This window comes from Megascapheus bottae, chromosome 32 (assembly GCF_031878675.1).
Source record: "Megascapheus bottae isolate mThoBot1 chromosome 32, mThoBot2.hap1, whole genome shotgun sequence".
Classification (NCBI taxonomy): Eukaryota; Metazoa; Chordata; class Mammalia; order Rodentia; family Geomyidae; genus Megascapheus; species Megascapheus bottae.
The window spans coordinates 1,255,016-1,273,064 of record NC_143540.1 but is presented as its reverse complement, the minus strand read 5'-3'; positions in this window follow the sequence as shown (position 1 = coordinate 1,273,064).

Genomic DNA, 18,049 nt, shown 5'->3' with positions numbered 1-18,049 from the left:
TCCCAGCAGGGACAGGATTTTCGCTTCATGTGATGCAAACGTGAGAGTGGGACCAGAAGTGTGGGCTTGGGCAGGAGAGGAAGCCAAGTCCTAGCTCTCTGGCCTGATGCTCCCCTCTCTGGCCACCGGTGGACGTGTCTATACAGTGGCGTGGTTTGAGAGCCATGGGGTTCTGTCTGGCGCCAGATCAAGGCTCATGGACCATCCACGGAGTCACAGCTGGGGTGTCAGAGTTTAAACCCCGGGTCATAAGAAGGCCAAAAAAAGGCCTTCAACAGGTCCCACTCCTCCTAGGCCCTGCCCGGTTCCCCCTCCAGTCTAACCCGGAGCTAGCTGGCCCCACCCAGGCCGTTTCCGGAAACCCTAGCCTTCCCTGCTGTCCTTTCCCGAACTGCTCCCTTCGCCAAACCTTCAGCTTGAACTTGAAGCCGCCCAGGCCTCGCAGGCCGCAGGCCGGCCCAGGCCCCTCTCTCTTCGCAGCTGGCCTGGCAGCGTCACAGCAGGTTAGCTCGCCCAGGCTCCGGGCTCTTTGCCCACCGAGCGCCAGACCCACGCAGGCCCGGCACGCGCCGCGCACCCCGAGCCTGGTGACCAGAAGCCGGGCAGGGGCCCGAGGGCGCCCCGGAAGAACTGGATCGCGGGTCTGGGGTCTTTCTGTTTGGACCAGGGCCAGGTGGGGACGGGTGGAGGGTCTGGTGTTGGTGCGGGCGCCCGGGCGGATGTGAGGCCAGACCCCGTCTCGGGCCGGGGCCCGGAGAACCCTCCTCATTAGGCGCGGGGCCGGGGGAGGGCGCAGGGGAGGGGCGGGATTGGGCTGGGGTCTGCACCGCCCCGGCCCGCCGAGGCGCCGGCCCGCGGCTCAGCTCCGGTCGCGCGCGCGCGCGGACGGCGGCTCCGGCCCGGACGCTCCGGCGTGCGCGGGGCCGGGGCCGCGGCTCGGGGCCCTCCCCAGGCCGGCCGCGCACCGCGGAGCCGCTCGCAGCTGCCAACCTCGTCCGAGATCTAGACCCGGCCCGGGTAAGTGGAGCCTCCCCGCCGCCGGCCCCGCGCGCGCCCCAGCTCCCCCTCCAGAGCCCTGGGCGCCGAGCCGGCCGCGTGCGCGGGGCCGGCCGGGGCGGGCGCCGGGGCGAGCAGGCCCAGCCTCGCTTTCCCTGTCTCCCCTGGCTGTCGGGACTCCAGAACTCGAAATAAATGAATGAATAAATAAATAATGGCCGCCGCTGGCGGGCGTCGGGAGGGGAGGGCCTGCGCCCCCCCCGTGGGGACCCCGGATCCCCAGCCCAGCCGGCTCGGGTTTGGGGTGCGGTGGTCACGGCTGGCCGGCCGCAGCCTCCCGTGCCGCGGTTCGGGATAGTGCGCCCCCCCCCGCCCCCCGCCCCCCGCCCTCCCATGGAAGGGCGTGGGGGGCGCAAACGTGACTTTGGGGTTTTAGCCGCTGCCTGAGGCCAGATCCTGGGCGAAGAACGGGAAGCTCCGGGCGGGCGCCCCCCTCTCGGTCCCCGGCCCCTCCTCGCGGCGTGGACGCTGGGCGTCGGGGGCGGGGGACGCCGGGGACCCCGGCCTGCGCAACGGCCTGCCTTCACGTGAGGCCTTCCAGCCGGGCGCGGGGAAGCCACGCTCGGGTCCCGGCGTCCGCCCCTCCGGGCCGAGGTGTCTCCCGTGGCGCGGCCCCGTCAGCCCCGCGCCCCGGCCCCCCGGGGACCCCGTCCAGGCCTCTGCGGTGACACAACGCTCCCTCCTCCGTCCTGAAGGCTGAGAGGCCGGGCGCGGCGAGGGCGCCTCGCTTTCCGCGGGTTTGAAACTCGTGGTTCTGGTGTCGCGTTCGCGTTTTCGCGTCGGCAGAGCGGACGTTCGCTGCCCTCCAGGCGGACGCGGCCGGGGCCATGGCTGGGCCTCTGGTTTGTCGTCTTCTGCTGCTGAAAACCCCTCTGCATGGAACTCGTGGCGCGTGTGCCGAGCGAGGCGGGCGGCGGCGCCCGGCCTGAGCCCGCTGCCGGGGCCTCGCCGGCCACACCAGCTCGGCCAGGCCCGGCTCGTGGGCGTGCATGGACCCGCGGGCACCGAGGCCCTTCTAACTGGCAGCAAACGCACCCCCCAGAAACGGCGTTTTTGTCCCCCTTCCCCTCGCCAGCGGCCCTCCACGGCACGGGGCGCAGGCCCGCGCCCCCTGCTCTGCAGCCACGCGGGGCTGGGAGCCGAGGGGAAGGACGGTGGCGCGTGGGGCCGCTCCAGGCCGGGGAGGCGCAGCTTCGCAGCCGGGATTTCCTGCGCCCGGGCTGGGATGTGGCTGGGGAGACCACGAGCGTCTCCAGCCTCAAACGTGCGCAGAGGGGGGCGCCAGCTGTCCCCCAGTGAGCCCACAGCCACACCTGAGAAGTGTGTGTGTGTGTGTGTGTGTGAGAGAGAGGGGGGGGGGAGGGAGGGAGGGAGAGATTCCAATTCTCCAGAATTGTGTTCGAGAATCGCAGTCAGGACGGGCCCCAGGGCCGTGGCTCTGGCGGTCTCGAGTTCTGGGCTGCTCCCCGCGGCACCCGCACTCGTCTGGACCACACAGGCCAAGGCCCCCTCCCTCCCTCCCTCCCGCCCTCCCCGTCTTTTATTTTGGAAAATCAGATCTGTCTCCTCTGGTCTTGAGAACTCTCCAGCTTGGGAGGGCGGTGGGGGGAATCTGGAAAACAAATGAGGTGGGGCCCTGAGGGAAGGCTGGGGGGCAGTGCTGGTGGAGCCCCCGCACTGCAGGGCCGCGCTGGGTCCCCGGGGACGGGTCCCGGCCACCCTCACCTCCCCATCTCCCTCCCCCTGCAGGGCCTAGGCCGGTTGTGCGGAGCGGAGGCGGAAATGGTGCCTTGATTTCTTGAGAGGTGTGCGGGTTTGGACTCTGGGGACACTACTAACCTGAGAAGGAAGAAAAGGAGGAAGGACGGAGGGAAGCTGGCGGGGTCTCAGGCCTGCCCTGGTCTTCTCTTCCCCGTGGCCCCTCTCTTTACCACGCCACCCCGGTGTGGCCACGGAAACCAAGCCAGACCGCGTCCCCCTCCCCCGGCCTGGGCCGCTCCCGGTCTCCAGGAGCTGCGGGCCGCCGTCCCAAGTCAGACGGGACTCTGATCGTCCGGGAGACCCGTTGGCCCCGTCCAGGGTCTCCAGGCCCCGCGCTCCGGCCTGGCCCGGGCTGCCGCGGTCCGCGGGAACCCAGCCGGGCCGGCCGCGCCGCGGGCGTCATTATTCACCGAGCACTGGAGGTGCAGGAGAGCGGGGCCGAGAACTGTCCGGTTCCCCGTCGGAGGGCTGGGGCGGGAGGGGAGCTGGGGAGAGACCGCTCAGGCCTCTCCGGCGTCCAGCCTCCTTCTCCCCCGGCCTCCGCGGTTCTTCCTGGCCGGGGCTCCCTGCCCGGGGCCGGGGAGCTTGCGGGGGGGCCCCAGTGCCAGGCGTGAGACCCACAACTCCAGCCAGCAAGAGAGAGGGCGCGGGGGAGGGGGGGTCCCGGTGCAGGCCCGGTCCCCAGGCCGTGCCCACGACGGAGCGCAGAGGAAAGCGCGCGCACACACGCGCACACAGACACGCGCGCACACGTCCACAGCCCGGCCAGGCCCAGGTCCGGGGAGGATGGCGCAGCGCAGCTGCAGGAAGAACTTGAGAAGGGCTGGCGTAGAGAACCCAGGCGCCCGACGCGAGCCTTACCCGCTCCGGGTGTGGGTTCGAATCCGTGTGTCCACCTTTCTCCCCTCTCCGCCCCACCGCCCGGAGCAAGCCTGTGGGCAGAGCGGGTCCAGGCGAGTCCCCCTCTTGGGCTGGGTCACAAGGAATGCCACAGGTGACCGACGGCAGTTTTCTGGCTGAGGGTTGTTGGTTGGTTTTTAATAAGTGGACTTAGAATTAAACTTGAATTTTACCCAGATGAAGAGGCTTTCTCCAAACTGCAAAGGCAAAGATTTGCCAAGGCCAAGAACCTCGCCTGTCTTTGGAAGTGCTCCGCGGAATGGAGGAGTCCTGTGGAAACCCGGGGAGGAGAACGCAGCGCGCAGACTCGTGGCATCTGGTCTGCAAGCTATTACTTCTGGAAAATGCAAAATTACCCTTCTGTGGATGCGAGTGACCTGCATTTTGTTTCCCAGAGTCAGAAAAAAAACAAAACAAAACTGCTGTAATCATAGACATGGCCCCAGAAGTACCTAACCAGGCAAGAGAGGAATTTCATGTTTCACAAAAGAGAGGAACAACTGTATGGATTTTAATTTGGGGGAGGGGGCTTTGGCCAGTGCCCCATGCTGATTTTGATCCAGTGTTTTAACGGGATGATCATATTGTAAAGCCAAGAGTCTCTATGGACAAACAATTGTTTGATAAATGCATACATCTTGTTATTTTATAAAATATCCACCGAGGAAACATATCCTCGCACATCATTTATTTGTAGTATTTATATTTTTATGAAGGAGAACTTTAGGAAGTTTAACTGGTTGCACTAATAAATGCACCCATAAAAATTAATGGAAATTTGTGCTTAAATAGTAAAAAAACAAAAAGAGATGATTGTAGGTAGACAACAAATTAAAAAATTGAAAAAAAAAGCCTTAGTGAAGGTAGGCAAAAAATAATTGAACAAAGGTTCATCATCTGAAGGTCTTAGACCTTTAATTATTGTTGCCTATTTTTATGGCTTGAAACACCAAGATTTTTCATTAAAATTAAAGAAAAAAGAATGGATGTTACCTGCATTGAAATTTATCAGCAATTTATCAGCATTCAGTAACTTTAGCGCTTTTCCTGTGCTGTCAGTCTTTTCCAAGAGCTGTGTTATTTTGAGTATAGCACACTGGAATTTGTGGGTCTAAGATGTATTCCAGACTTTTTGCCTGCTGCTTTGGCTGGGGAAACTCAGATTATTCTCTACATTACGGCTAATATTATGATTCTTCGATCAATGGATATTTGTAGAGTCCAAGACAGCTTTGGCTCTCACAATTTCAAGGTTCTCAGTATGCATGTTTTTGTGTATACCTTCTTATAAGTGACATGTACAATTTAGACATTGATCTGTGGGGTTTGGTGATTTTATTTTGTTTTTTTTTTTTTTGTGTCCTGTATAGATCATGAGTTTAGGCAATAGATACTCTTGGCTCTTAAGCTTTTATTTTGTTTTGTTTTTTGCTTTTGAACATCAGTGACACAAGAGTCTAATTTTATTGTGGTTTTTTTTTAAAATACAGTTCTCAGATTTGGCTTTTGGTTAAAAAGAAAACTTTTAAAGACAGAGGCTTATGTGTGAAATAAAACTGTACCAAGATAATTAGTTAGCTGATTTGGAAATCAGTGCAGCTGACTAGCCATTCCTATTACAACTTGCATTCTTGAGGTCTTTGCTTTCGGAGAGTCCTCTCCAAAAGGATGCATGAAAGGTTACAAAAAATCCCACCTTTCTCTCGATGTGAAAATGAAATACTTTTCTTATGTTTTGTATATATGAATGATAAAGCATATTTCCCCCCTAAACAGTAGGGATGAGTTTTACATTCAGTCACTTCAAACAGCACTTGTCTGGCAAAGTGTGGACTTTAGGTTCTGTCTCAGCGTAACTAAATGTGAAATGTGTTTGCTATATCCATGGAAGTCTATAAAAATCTCACTTTGTAAGCGGAAATACAGCAGCTGTCCTGCATGCTCTCACTGTGGGCCTGTGATTCGAGGTACCGGAGCCACAGCTGTTGTGTTTATACACTACACCTTAGTGTATCCATGACTGGGTTAATTAGTAAGCCCCCCAAACAAATAGGGGCATTGTTCTCAAAAACAAAAACAAAAACAAAATCAACTCCTGAACCCTAGTCTTTCCAGGCTGGAGAAGTGAAATGGGAGGGACAGATGCAGTTAAAATAGAAGGAAGCTCAACCAGGTTATCTGTCTAAAGAACAACAAAGTTTGACTTGGGATTTTTTTTTAGGCCCCCCCCGCCCCCTTTTTTTCCTCTTTGGAAGATTTGAAGCATCACTTGCTCTTTTAGATAAGAAGGTAAACGATGGCCATTTGTTTTCTTCGTTTCCTTTGCTCACTCCTCTCTGCCCTTCTTCTGCGTTTTCCTCTTCCTCCTCCTCTTTTCCTCACCCTCCTCTGGGAACCTAGGGTTTTCAAAGGACCTTTCTCTCAGGATAGGGCTGGCAGTGTGGTGGCGATTTTGCTCCCTGAATCTTCGCCAGGGTTCTGCCAGTGCCAGGTTTGTCCAAGTGCCCATCTCATCCCCTGCGGCCCCGGAGATGGCTTCGGGCTGTGCAGGTACTGGAGTCTGGGGCGAGCCCATTTTTATGGCCGAGGCCCACATTCTGTCAGCAGACCCTCCTTATCCCCCTTCCCCCTCATAGAACTGTGCACTTTTTTCCTCTCTGGATTTCCTGTTTGATCAACATACAGATCCCTTTGTCACCAACAGTGAGCCCTTTCCTCACTTTCATTAGGGTTTGTTCACTCATTACTCTGTTTTTAATATTTCCTATAAAAGTGTCAGCTGAAGGATTCATTTTTCATGAGTTCTCAGTCTGCTCTGAAATATTAAGCTGCATTTTCCCCCTCTTTTCTCTGAGGCTGGCTTGATTCATGGGCCATATTTTCCAGGAAAATGTTACGTTCCCCCTCTGATCATCTAATAGTCACCCCCCTGAAACCAGGAAATGATTCATGCCATCTGAAGCTGGTTGCATTTAATGTTCATAAAACTAGCCTAGCCCATACCTAATAAAAGAAGGGTGGACAACAGTCGGTTCAGACATTGTTCGATTCCTGTCTCTTGAGTCTTCAGCTGCACTTTGGAGCCACTGAAAAGTGATGAATCCCAGACCAAGTTTGGTTTGTACTAGATGCTCCTTTTCCCAAAAGGATTCTGGGAGTCAGGTGTGCAGAATGTGCTTCCCGACTTGGCTTATTTGCATGTGGTTCTTATCCTCTTTAATAAAAGTCGTTCTGGCTGTTTTTAAACATACCAAATTAGACAGAATAATACGCAAACTCCCATCATCCATCATCAGCTTTTATTAACTCACGGTCCATCTAGTTTTGTTTATACTTCCATTCACGGCCACCCCTCTTTCCCCTGGAATGATTTGGAGGCATATTCTCGACATCACGTTATTTTCTATGTAAATATTTACGACTGAACTAATATATACAGTTCACGCTTGTTATAAAGCCAGTGTTGTCTTCCCCCCCCCAAGGCAGCCAGTGTGTTCTTGAGAAACTTGCCCGAGTTGAGCTTTCAGATTATTATTCTCTCTCTTTCCCGTCCTGGAGTCTTTATTACCCACTGGTATAAAGACCTCAGTAGGCCTTAAGAGGGGAAGAATAATTCACTTGATTATCATCATAATCAATGGCGATGGAAGCTTCAAGTAGAGAGCAGTTCTAATTCTCAGAGTCCAGCCGTTACAGAGGAATCAGAATAATTCACTCAAAAGTTTCTGAGTTTGAGATGTGAGGACTAAGAATTGCTTTTCTTGGGGAGCTTGCGTGGGCATTGAAAGAACGGGTGTCGTTGAAAGAATCTCACTAGACACGGTTGGATTTCAGCTTCAAATCACCCAGGGAATTCTCCCGGTCGTCAATCCATTATGTGATTTAAATGCAACGTTTCCTTATTCAGTGACGTGGAATCGTGTGTTGTGGTTATTTATGGATTCACTGACTTAGAGAACACGTTTCGGAAACACTGCTGAATTGGTATGACGCCTGGATTTTGCTTCCAGGAGCCTTGGATAAAGGGGAACGAGGAAGATGAGGGGCCTGAGAACTCTGGAGCTGGGTGATGGATCCTTGGGGTTCAGGATAAGACTCACCCTACTTTAGTATATGTTTAAAGTGCTTAGTGAAATAGTTAAGGAGACAGGGAGAGGAAGGGGGGAGTAAACCGATCACATCAAAATGTCCGTCTGTTTAGCAATCAACCCAGAGGTCAAAGGCTAAATGAAAATATTTGTGCCTTACATGACTGGGAGAGTTTATTTTCTTCACAAGGGGAATGTCTAGATCCCTCATCGTGAATAAACATTCTCCTGGACAAGCCAACCCATCATTCCATCCTTGCTCCCCACTTATGGAAAAGTACTTCCTCTGCTTTAAAGAAGGGCCAGTATGCCTTTACCTGGCAAAAATGAGATGGCTGGTTTAGCATCATGGTGGGCCTTCCACCTCCCTGGGGAAGAAATGTGGGCTTTCGAAGTTCAAAGTTAACCCCTGCCTGTTGTCTCTTTGCCCATCACTGCCCAAACGTCAGGGGTCTTGTGGGCCCTTGGAGGCCGAGTCTGAGAACAAGCCCCCACTCTAGAATCACACTCTCCGCTGTAATTCAGAGTGGGATCTGGGGTTCTGCCAGGATGTAGTGGATTCTCCAGTTCTTCCCCCTTCCCGTCTTCAGGATGACAGCCAGCAAATCTCCAAAGAAACACAATCTGCTTTTGTTGACTCTGGAATTGTAGAGGCTAGTGCGTGCGTGCGTGCGTGCGTGCGTGTGTGTGTGTGTGTGTGTGTGTGTGTGTGTGTGTAATAAAGCCTTGGGCTGGTTTTAGCTGGATTGCCCTGCAGCACCACTTCCACCCGGCACGGACCCATCAATAATCACAATGTGTGTGCAAAAGTGCCTTTTCAGAGTTAAAAAACAGTCAGACACCGCTCGTACCTGTCATCCTAGCTACTCAGGAGGCTGAGACCCGAGGATGGAGGTTCAAAGCTAACCCTGGCAGCCGAAACGTCTGTGAGACTCTTCTCTCCATTTCCTCACCGAAAGGCTGAACGTGGAGCTGTAGATCAAATGGTAGAACACTAGCTTTGAGCAAAACTGCTCAGAGACAAGTGTCCAGGCCCTGAGTTCAAGCCCTGGGACAGACAGACAGACACAGACATACACCCTGTAAAATAATAATGCAGTGTATCCTTTCACAGTTAATGACCTCAGTGCCTATGGGGACACAATACAGTGAATGTGGCCCCTGGCGGGGGTTATGCCCCGGGACCTGGGCGTGGTCTATGAGGAACATAGACCGGTGGCACCATCTTGGAATAGAATTACAATGTGAACGTAAGCTCCGTGAGAGTGAGGACTCCTGTCTGTTCTGTCCACTGGTAAACAAGTCTATCATTGAAACATACTGGTTACATCCTGGAGGCTGTTAGAGACTTCTCGTCCCACTGCCTGCGCGGCCCATTGCAGGAGATCCATCAGAAAAGGCTTCCAGGGTGACCGGCATAAAGGGACACGGTGCTGGAGCCCAGGGCCGGGTCCAGGCTGGCCCTGTGGGGCCCAGAGCCGGGTCCTGGCCGGCCCTGTGGTGTCCAGGGCCGGGTCCTGGCTGGCTCTTGGTTGACTCTGAGGTGGGGCTGAGCGGCAGGCCAAGAGCTTCCACATCTGAGCTCGCTGACTTCTAAGATGACCGTGTACAGCCAATTTTTTCCAGATTCGGTGCTGGGCTTTATGAGAAGGAGGGCTGGAAAAGTCCAGCCGCCTCCTGAGGACCAGAAGCAGGCCTGGCCCTGGGTTCGTGCCTCCGCCAGGTCTGACGCCGCAGGCCATCGAGGCTGGGCCGTCAGTTGGTGACTTCCTTCCTCTTCCTTGCTCTCCTTTCCTTCCACGTGGTTCTGTCACAGATCTCAGGCCAGAGGGCCAGCGTGGTGCTGAGGCTGGCAGTTACGGGGAGGGACACTGTCCAGGACTGTTCTCCTGTTTTCATCAGTTTGGGGGTTTTGTACATAAAGGCTTGCGTGTTTCCCCCGTTTCATGTTTTCTTAAGCATTTATTCATATTTTTTCCCTTTTTGTTTATTAATTATATTCAGTAGGACGTTTTAGGATTTTCTATTGTTGGAATCTGGGTAATCACCTGCATTATCCTGTCATTCTTCCGTTTTCACAACAGTCCAACTCCAGTGTTTTTAACACATGTACAAATATATATATATATATATATATATATATAGAGAGAGAGAGAGAGAGAGAGAGAGAGAGAATTGATATGGATTATCAATACCAACTACAGTTTATTTATTTTATTTATTTTTTGCAGTCCTGAGCCTTAAACTCAGGTCCTGAGCGCTGTCCTTGGGCTTTCTCAAGGCTAGAGCTCTACCACTAGAGCCTCAGCACCATTTCCAGTCTTTTCTAGTATATGTGGTACCAAGGATTCGAACCCTGGTCTTCGTGCACGCTAGGCAGGCACTCTACCACTAGGCCAAACTCCCAGCCCCCATTTTACTAATTTTAAATCCAAGTATTGTTACGCCCACCCTAAGGAGCATGTGTCTGTAATACTCTGCCGAGGGCTCACAGAGCAGAGAAGCAGTTTTTCACATTTTTGAAGTGGTGTGTTTTAAAAAAATTACTTTTGTGAAAAAAATTTATTTTTGTGGCTTGAACTACGGGCCTGGGCATCCTCCCTTAGATCCCCCAGCTAGCGGAGCCACAGTGCCACTTCTGGATACCTAGTGGTTAATGGGAGACAGAAGCCTCCCGGAGCCAGCTTGCCTGGGCTGGCTCTGAACCGCGGTCCTCAGGTCTCAGCCTCCTGAGTAAGTAGGTAGATGACAGGCGCCCGCCGGCCGTGTGTGGCCCCTTGGGCATGCGTATCTATGTATGTATGTATGTATGTATGACTTCTGTATCTGTGCATCTGTCTGTCTACCTGTCTTTCTACTTTGGGTGCTGGTCCTGGGCTTTTAGCTTTGCGCTCAGGCTGATGCTTTACTATTCGAGCCACACCTCTGCTTCTGACTTTTCTTTTTGCTCATCAGTTCAAGGTAAGAGACTCAGACTTTTCTGCCCGGGCTTGGCTTTGAAACCAGCTCCAGAGCGTTCTCAGCCTCTTGAGTAGCAAGGATTGCCGCTGTGAGGCGCCATCGCTCGCCGGGCGCTTAGACTTTGATGTCGGTGGTCAGTGTTGTCCCTGAAGTTGGCCAGGCTTGGTTCAAGAGGAAAGCAAGCCATCTCTCTTCCTTTTTCACATCCCCGCCCCCCTTGGGTTTAACCTGGAGTACACTGGGCCCGGATGAGGGCAGCCAGGACCAGTGCCCAGTGAGGAATGCCATCCCCTCGACGTAGGTAAAGGCTGTGAGATTGGAATATGAATACATCAGGCATTCAAATACCAGTTTACTTAAAATGCACTTTATTAAAATATCATGATGCATATTTTAAAGTTAAATCCCCCACGCCCCCGTCGACGGAGAGGTAAAATCCCTATTCACCATCCACCGAAGGTGGAAGGAATTGGATTTGTCAGGGAGGTGATGGATATCTCGCGGTGTTTTGTTTTCAGTGACTGGCATCGGGCGAGGTAGCACATCTATCATCTACCAGGTAATTAGTCAGATTTCTCTTCGTGAGCCTTCAGTCCCGCTGTTTTATTATTGAAATATCACAAACCCGTAGGTGATCTGAATGCAGATAAAGTTCTCGGTCACGGTCCTGAGGACAAAGACATTGCATTCCCCAATTTAGCAGTCGTGAGTTTGAATAAAAGTCACGGAAACAAAGTTTGGGCTTTTAGAAGAAAATAACGACATAAGAGAAATTTAATTTGGTACTCCATTCGATTTCCATAACCACTGCAAAACTCACCATTTGCAGGCCTCGCGTTCGCATGAAACTTAGTTTATTGGAGGATATTTTCACATGCAGAAGAGCAGGCTGCTGCATGAAGAGTTGCATTAGATGACACTCCAGTGGTTTTTCTCCACCCCAATACCTTTTTGAGATGCTGAATTTGTGACAATAGCCAGTTATGAAGTTTTTACCTCATAGAATTTATTTTCTGATCAAGAAGTTCAGGTATTACGATGACTAGAAATCTAAAGAGGAGCTATTGTCCAAGCTGGCACATCATAAACAAGCTCGGGTCTGTAGCTGAGCTGAGACACGCTTGGGTTTTCTTCCATGGTTGATGATAGGCAGGTGATTCACATTATTGCCGTCAGACAAGAATGATAACTTTACACATTGAATATTATTTCCCTGGCAAACTAAAATCACTTGTTATCTCTCAGGCCCTCTCCCCCCCAGAATGGATCTCAAAATACTTCAGTTTTCCAAGAAGTTTCGCAGGGTTAATGAGATATAAATATGATGTGCTTTCCTTCACATTTTTTCTGTTGTTCTTGTACAAGTGAATATATTTTCATAGTTTTACAAGTCTGAAGTGAATTCCGTTCCATGGGAGTCTGTAGATGAGAGACAGAAACTTGAAGAGTTAGATGTTGGGGTCGGATGCCTCCTGGAGAAGGCCGGGAATGAGAGAGGAAATGTAAGGTGGGGATGTAGGCCCCAATCCTGAGCCCTGGGGAGGCTGAGAAGCAAGAGGGTCATGGGTTCAAGGCCAGCCTTGACCTTGCAAAGCTAGACTTCTGCCTTGGGGCGGGGGGGAAACCAATTCCAAAAAAAAAAAAAAAAAGAGATCATGTCTCTCGCCCTGTGTAAATGCGTATGGAACCCAGTGGAGAAGGAAGGAGGTCTGCGTTCATCCCCGCGTGAGGGGACCGCGTCTGGGACATGGAGAATCCCTGGCTCGTCTTATCTGAAGCCGGAGTGGATGCCTGCTGGGAGAGGCATCTTGGATCCCGCTTAGAAACACAACGCTCCAGGCGGGCACTTCTTGGAGAAGAACCAGTGGCGGCCTGGGAATTTTAATGTCACGGCAAGGACATCCCTTCAAAGCAGGCCCCGTCGTGGCTGGCCCTGGCTGGGTGATGTGGAGTGGCGCTTCTTCATCAGACTCCAAACACCTGCCTGAGTACAAAGACATTTCACTAGGGGATTGGGGGATTTTTCTTCCATGTGCTCCACCATGCCGCTGTCTCTAATAGATCTTGAAGAGAAACTCTAAGTCAGAGGACGTGCCGCCGCTTAAAAAAAAACAACAGAACAAACTTGCCCATGCAAATATCCTTGATTATTAATTCATTGGGTCATACATAAAATATAAGTGAAATTAATTTTGACTCGGCATTCAGTTTCATCTTAAGGCCACGGCTCTGTCCCTGGCTTCCCACTGGTGTCCCCGGACACGCTGCAGCTGCTTGGTAATGAGTCTCGAGCCGGACCAGACCGGCTTCCTTCCCCGCGGGAGAGCCTCGTGGCAGGTGTGGGTGTTTTTCTGATCCCGGTTCTCGGGGGTGAGGATGTGAACGCTCACACGAGGAGAGGCAGTGTGTGCCACCAGCTACTCAGGGGCTGAAGATAAGCTGACTTGAACTCAGGGCCTGGGCTCTGTCCCTGAACTTTTTTTTTCTGGATCAAGGCTAGCTAGCACTCTGCCACTTGAGCTTCAGCTCTACTTCTGGCTCTTTGGTGGTTAATTGGAGATGAGTCTTCCTAGTGTTTTATTTTGCTAAACTTGGATGTTGCCTTTCCAAGGAATGAGGCGGCTGGAGTTTTCCCTTGAACCCAGCATGTTTCCGCTAACACACTTGTGTACACTTGCACGCCACCCACTGCGTTTCCCGAAGAGTTTGTAAGCTAGGTCTAGCTTCTACATGCAAGGGAGAATGTGCATCCTTTGTCTCTCTGGGCCCGACTTCCATGTGCGTTCCTGTTTTCCTGGACAATGCCTGAGTATTTCCCAGCCACCAGCCGCCGTCCACTGTGAAACCGTCTCTTCTCTCTTCAGGTTTGCCTTTCACATGCCTGTGGGGACATCACAATCCGATTCTCCGCCTGTGAGCTGCTCCCGTGGCTGGATTGTTTTGGGTCTCTAGGGAAAGAGTTCTCTCCCCATCTGGCGACCTTCCAGCTCTGTGGCCATGGCAGGCGCTCACCCTCAGAGTTCTCATAGCCCGCTCCAGCCTGTTGAACATGCTTTGGCAGCCGAGGAAGCGGCCTGCTGTATACCTTCCAGAGCCTCCGCCCCTAGACGTGATGCTTCAGATCCTGTCTTCACTTTTTCAGACTTCCCAGTGCCCGGACCAATGCCTTAACCCCAGGAGAAGCCCAGTGTGCATTCATCAACTAGACACCCATGTTAATTAAAGGGCACGACCAAAGTCAGGGTGTTAGCCAGCTGCCAGCGGCTCACGCCTGTCATCCTAGCCTCTCAGGAGGCTGAGATCTGAGGATCGTGGTTCAAAGCCAGCCCGGGCACTAAAGTCCATGAGACTCTTACTCTAATTAACCACCAGAAAAACTGGAAATGGTGCTGTGGCTCAAGAAGTAGGGTGGTAGCCTTGAGCTGAAGAGCTTAGGGACAATGCCCAGATGTGACTATCACCATCACCAACAAGAAAAGAATGCATGGCCTAAGAAACTTTGAGGAAATCTTTAATTGGGCTATGGAAAAGTAAGTAACAAGGAGGGGCTACTTCAAAACAGACAGTGATTTCTGTCTGCCTGCCTGTCTGTCTGTCTCGTTTTCTTTCTCCCTCTTTCTCTTCATTTAGGGTTGTGTCCCCCATATCTCTAGACCTGGTCTGGCAAACTGAGTTTTCTCATCTTCCCTGGGGTAGGATGGAGCCGCATGTCTTCTTTCTTGGAGCTCAGAGCCATTCAGATTCATGTCGAGGAAATGCTTCTGTGGGAGCAGAATGATCTAGCGTCAGAGTAAATCATCCCATCGGAGTTCAGACGGCCATATGCTTCCACAGCCACAGAAGGAAGCGGCGTTCCGATCCCGAATAACACCGTTTAATTAAGCGCAAAACTTTTCTACAAATCACGGAAGTTTCTTCATAGTGAAGAAAAATGTATGTTCTTTTCGTCTTCATCTGCAGCATCATAAACATTTATCATCATGAAGTGAGACTTGGGATCGACGTGACTACGTAGGTGTTATTGTTGTTGTTGTTGTTTTTTAAGCTCCCAAGGCATTCCCTTATGTTAATCAGTAAAAATGAGGTTCAGCTTGGTTTTTTTTTAATTTTTAATTTTTCTTTTTGTCACTGGGAAGCTGGACTACTATTGTCTGTCTGGGGAACATGGAAGCGTCAAAAGCATTGAATTCCTGAAAAAAAATAAATATGACTTTGGATTTTAGATCTTAAGGAAACATGCAATCAATTTTCTTTTCCTGTTTGTAAACTTAGGCTTTTCAAGTTTTGTTTTTTATCATTACTGTGGCTTATAGAGATAGGTGATAGAAGCCAATACCATCTAAAAATGTATTTAGTCGTGATTTTGGCATGTTTTAAAGAACAAAATCCCCCAGTGGAGCATTTAATGAAGCAAAGTTTCAAAATAGGGTCTTGATTGCAGTAGTCCTCAATGGTGTGCCTTCTAGATGGAAGCTGTAAGACTCTTGTCTCTTGGATCACCTATGTGTAACTGGAACTGCGAGAGAGTAATGGGGATGAGTTCTTCACATCCTTCTGCCAGTCCCAGTCCTGTCTGCCTTCTGGGCTGGTGGAGAATTGCAAATCACCGATTCTCGAATTCCAGATGCTCCTACTAACCAGCAAAGGAGGGAACTGAGCTGCAGCTCAAGTGGCAGAGCGTCCCGAGTTCAACCCTCAGGACTGCTAGCAGTACGAAGACATGCTGGCGTTCATCCCACCGTTCCTGTGGTTCATTCATTCATTCATTCATTCATCTGTTGTCTGGAGCTGACACCGAGCTCGACGCTTGGGTCAATTTTGGGGGAGGGTGGCTGGCTGGGGGAGGCGTTTTGTGTCTGAGGGCTTTGTCAGGTTGAAGGCATTTCTCTGTCTTGCAAGCTGATTGCACAGGGCGGAGTGCTGAGAAGGAACCCTGGGCAATGTGGAGGGGGCAGGAGGGGTGGGGGCATAGGTAGGCGAGCCCAGTCTCTGTCCTGTCTTTCCCCTGGGGACAGACATCCTGGAATTGACAGATGGGCCTCCAAGCCATGGCTGGATAGCCCTTATCTACCCTCCAAGGTTAGCCCTGGGACTTGAAGCGTGCCTCAGTTTCCCCATCTGCACACCTGGTACAGAGGACAAAGGTCATTTGCTTTCTTTTCTTTTTTTTAAACAAATCATCACCATTTTGAACATGGGTTTATCCACACATCACAAAGGCTCAGGAATGCTGAAGCGGGGGTGGTGTGCGAGTGTGTGTGTGTGTGTGTGTGTGTGTGTGTGTGAATGTTGAGGTGTCCCAACCTCCCTCCTCCCCCTACAGCTCCCCCACCAGGCCCATTTGAAGTAGTTATCAGGTCTGAGGTGGCCGGTCAGGCCATCTAGTCAGCGAGACGAGGTCCCGGGTCCGAGTTAGATTTGCTCCAATTCAGAGAGCGGAAAGACATTCACAGCAAGGCCTTTCTTCCTTATTAGCAACAGTTAAGAGGATAATTTATGGCTTTTTAAAGGACATTAGCCATGGCAAAAAAATACCCCTCAAAAGCAATTAATTATCTATTAGGAGTAAGTTATTTTCTAAGGAATATGGTCACACCAGAACGTCGTGTAATTTAAGAAGCATTACTGGGATGCTACAGCTCCTTTGTGCTGCGTAAGTATGTTATGGCAATTAAAGAGAAGCCTTCATTTCTGTGTGTTTGGGAGTGATATCAGAAGTCAAAAGTCCCATTTGTGAAGTTTCCTTCTTTCTTCTTTCTTGACAGAGACTTTCTCCAAACATGTTTTGTTTTTAAATCACAAAATAGCACGCGTCGAAGCATGAAGAAAGATATCAATTGCTACTGCTAATATTTTGATGGGCACATCATTTTTTGGCTTTCCCAAGAAGAATAATCAAGCCATTTATTATTCCAATGAAGTGGACGCCTTCTAAAAGATCACCAGATAAAAACCCAAAGAACCTCATTCTCAGCCTGAAGAAGGCTGAGCACTGGCGATAGGAGGACACGGCTGGCCCGCTCCTCGCAGTGGCCCAGTGCCCGCCTCAGCACGCGCCCCTTCCTTCTTCCCTTCCTTCCCTCTGTCCTTTCTTTCTTCCTTTTAGAAAGCAAGGCCTTTGTGTGTTTCCCAGGCTAGCTTCTCACTCCCTCATCCTGGGTTGGCCTCTCCTGGGCTGCGATGGCAGGGAGGCTTTGGAGATACTTGGAGACCATACAGATGGATTTTAGGGTAGCAACGACAACCACGCCTTCTCCTAGCTGGCTAGTTAAAATGGTGCTGAAGGAAACCGATGACAGACGTTGGCACCGTGATTATACCTAATGGACGCTAATCACGTGAAAAGGTGAATTCACTCCCCTTTTCTAAAGGGGTCTTCAGAACGTGAAACAATTGCAGAAATCACTCTCACCTGAGACTGGTTATCTACTTAATTCACCAGATAAGCAGATATAGTGATCGAGTTCTATAATGTAACACATTATATATGTATTAGTACAAAATTTGATTTTTTCCAGTGGTCATGACTTTTCTTTTTTTATCTGTATTGAAAGGTTGCAGCTACATCAGGAAGGCAATGTACAACACGTTTGCTTGTAAACACACTGTTACCCGCTCCCTCGTTTTCTCCTGCTAACCCCACCCTACTCCCCTAACCCCCAAGTTTAAAGTTCATTTCCAACATATCCTCAAGTGAGTATCAACGTTGCATTAGTGCATCTCTTATCCTGCCTTTTCTGTGATGCTTTTTCCCTCCTGGAGATCAAATAATCTTATATGTAAGAGAAAGGGTACGGAAAACTACAACAGAAAAAAAGGGGGCGGGGAAGTAACTGCATACAGGACACAGTAAGAACCTCTTGTTTCCAATCCTTAGAGTTCTCGTTGAATTGTGAACAAGAGGTCCTGTCCTGTATGTGTAGACAATCTCCCCAGAACTATGCTTCAGCATCAGGGCTCTTTGGAGGGGAGAGTGCCGGGCATGCTGAAAACAGAAGACCAAAGTGGAAGCCACGAAGACAAAGAATTCTTGAGCGAGGAGGTCAGATGGTATGGGATATTTTTTCCAGTGGTACCAGCTATATTTTGAGATGCCATCAACTTTGCCATCTCAAAAGCCTTCAAAGCGTGCTGCTGCCATTGATAGACCACCGAGCAGGCCCTGGAAGAATACGGCCCCAGCCACTTCCACGGGCTGGTGAGTGATGTCATCACCTCAAATGATGCACACAGGACCTTTCGATCTTGAGGCTTCGTGAGAAGGGCTTATCGAGTGTGCACAG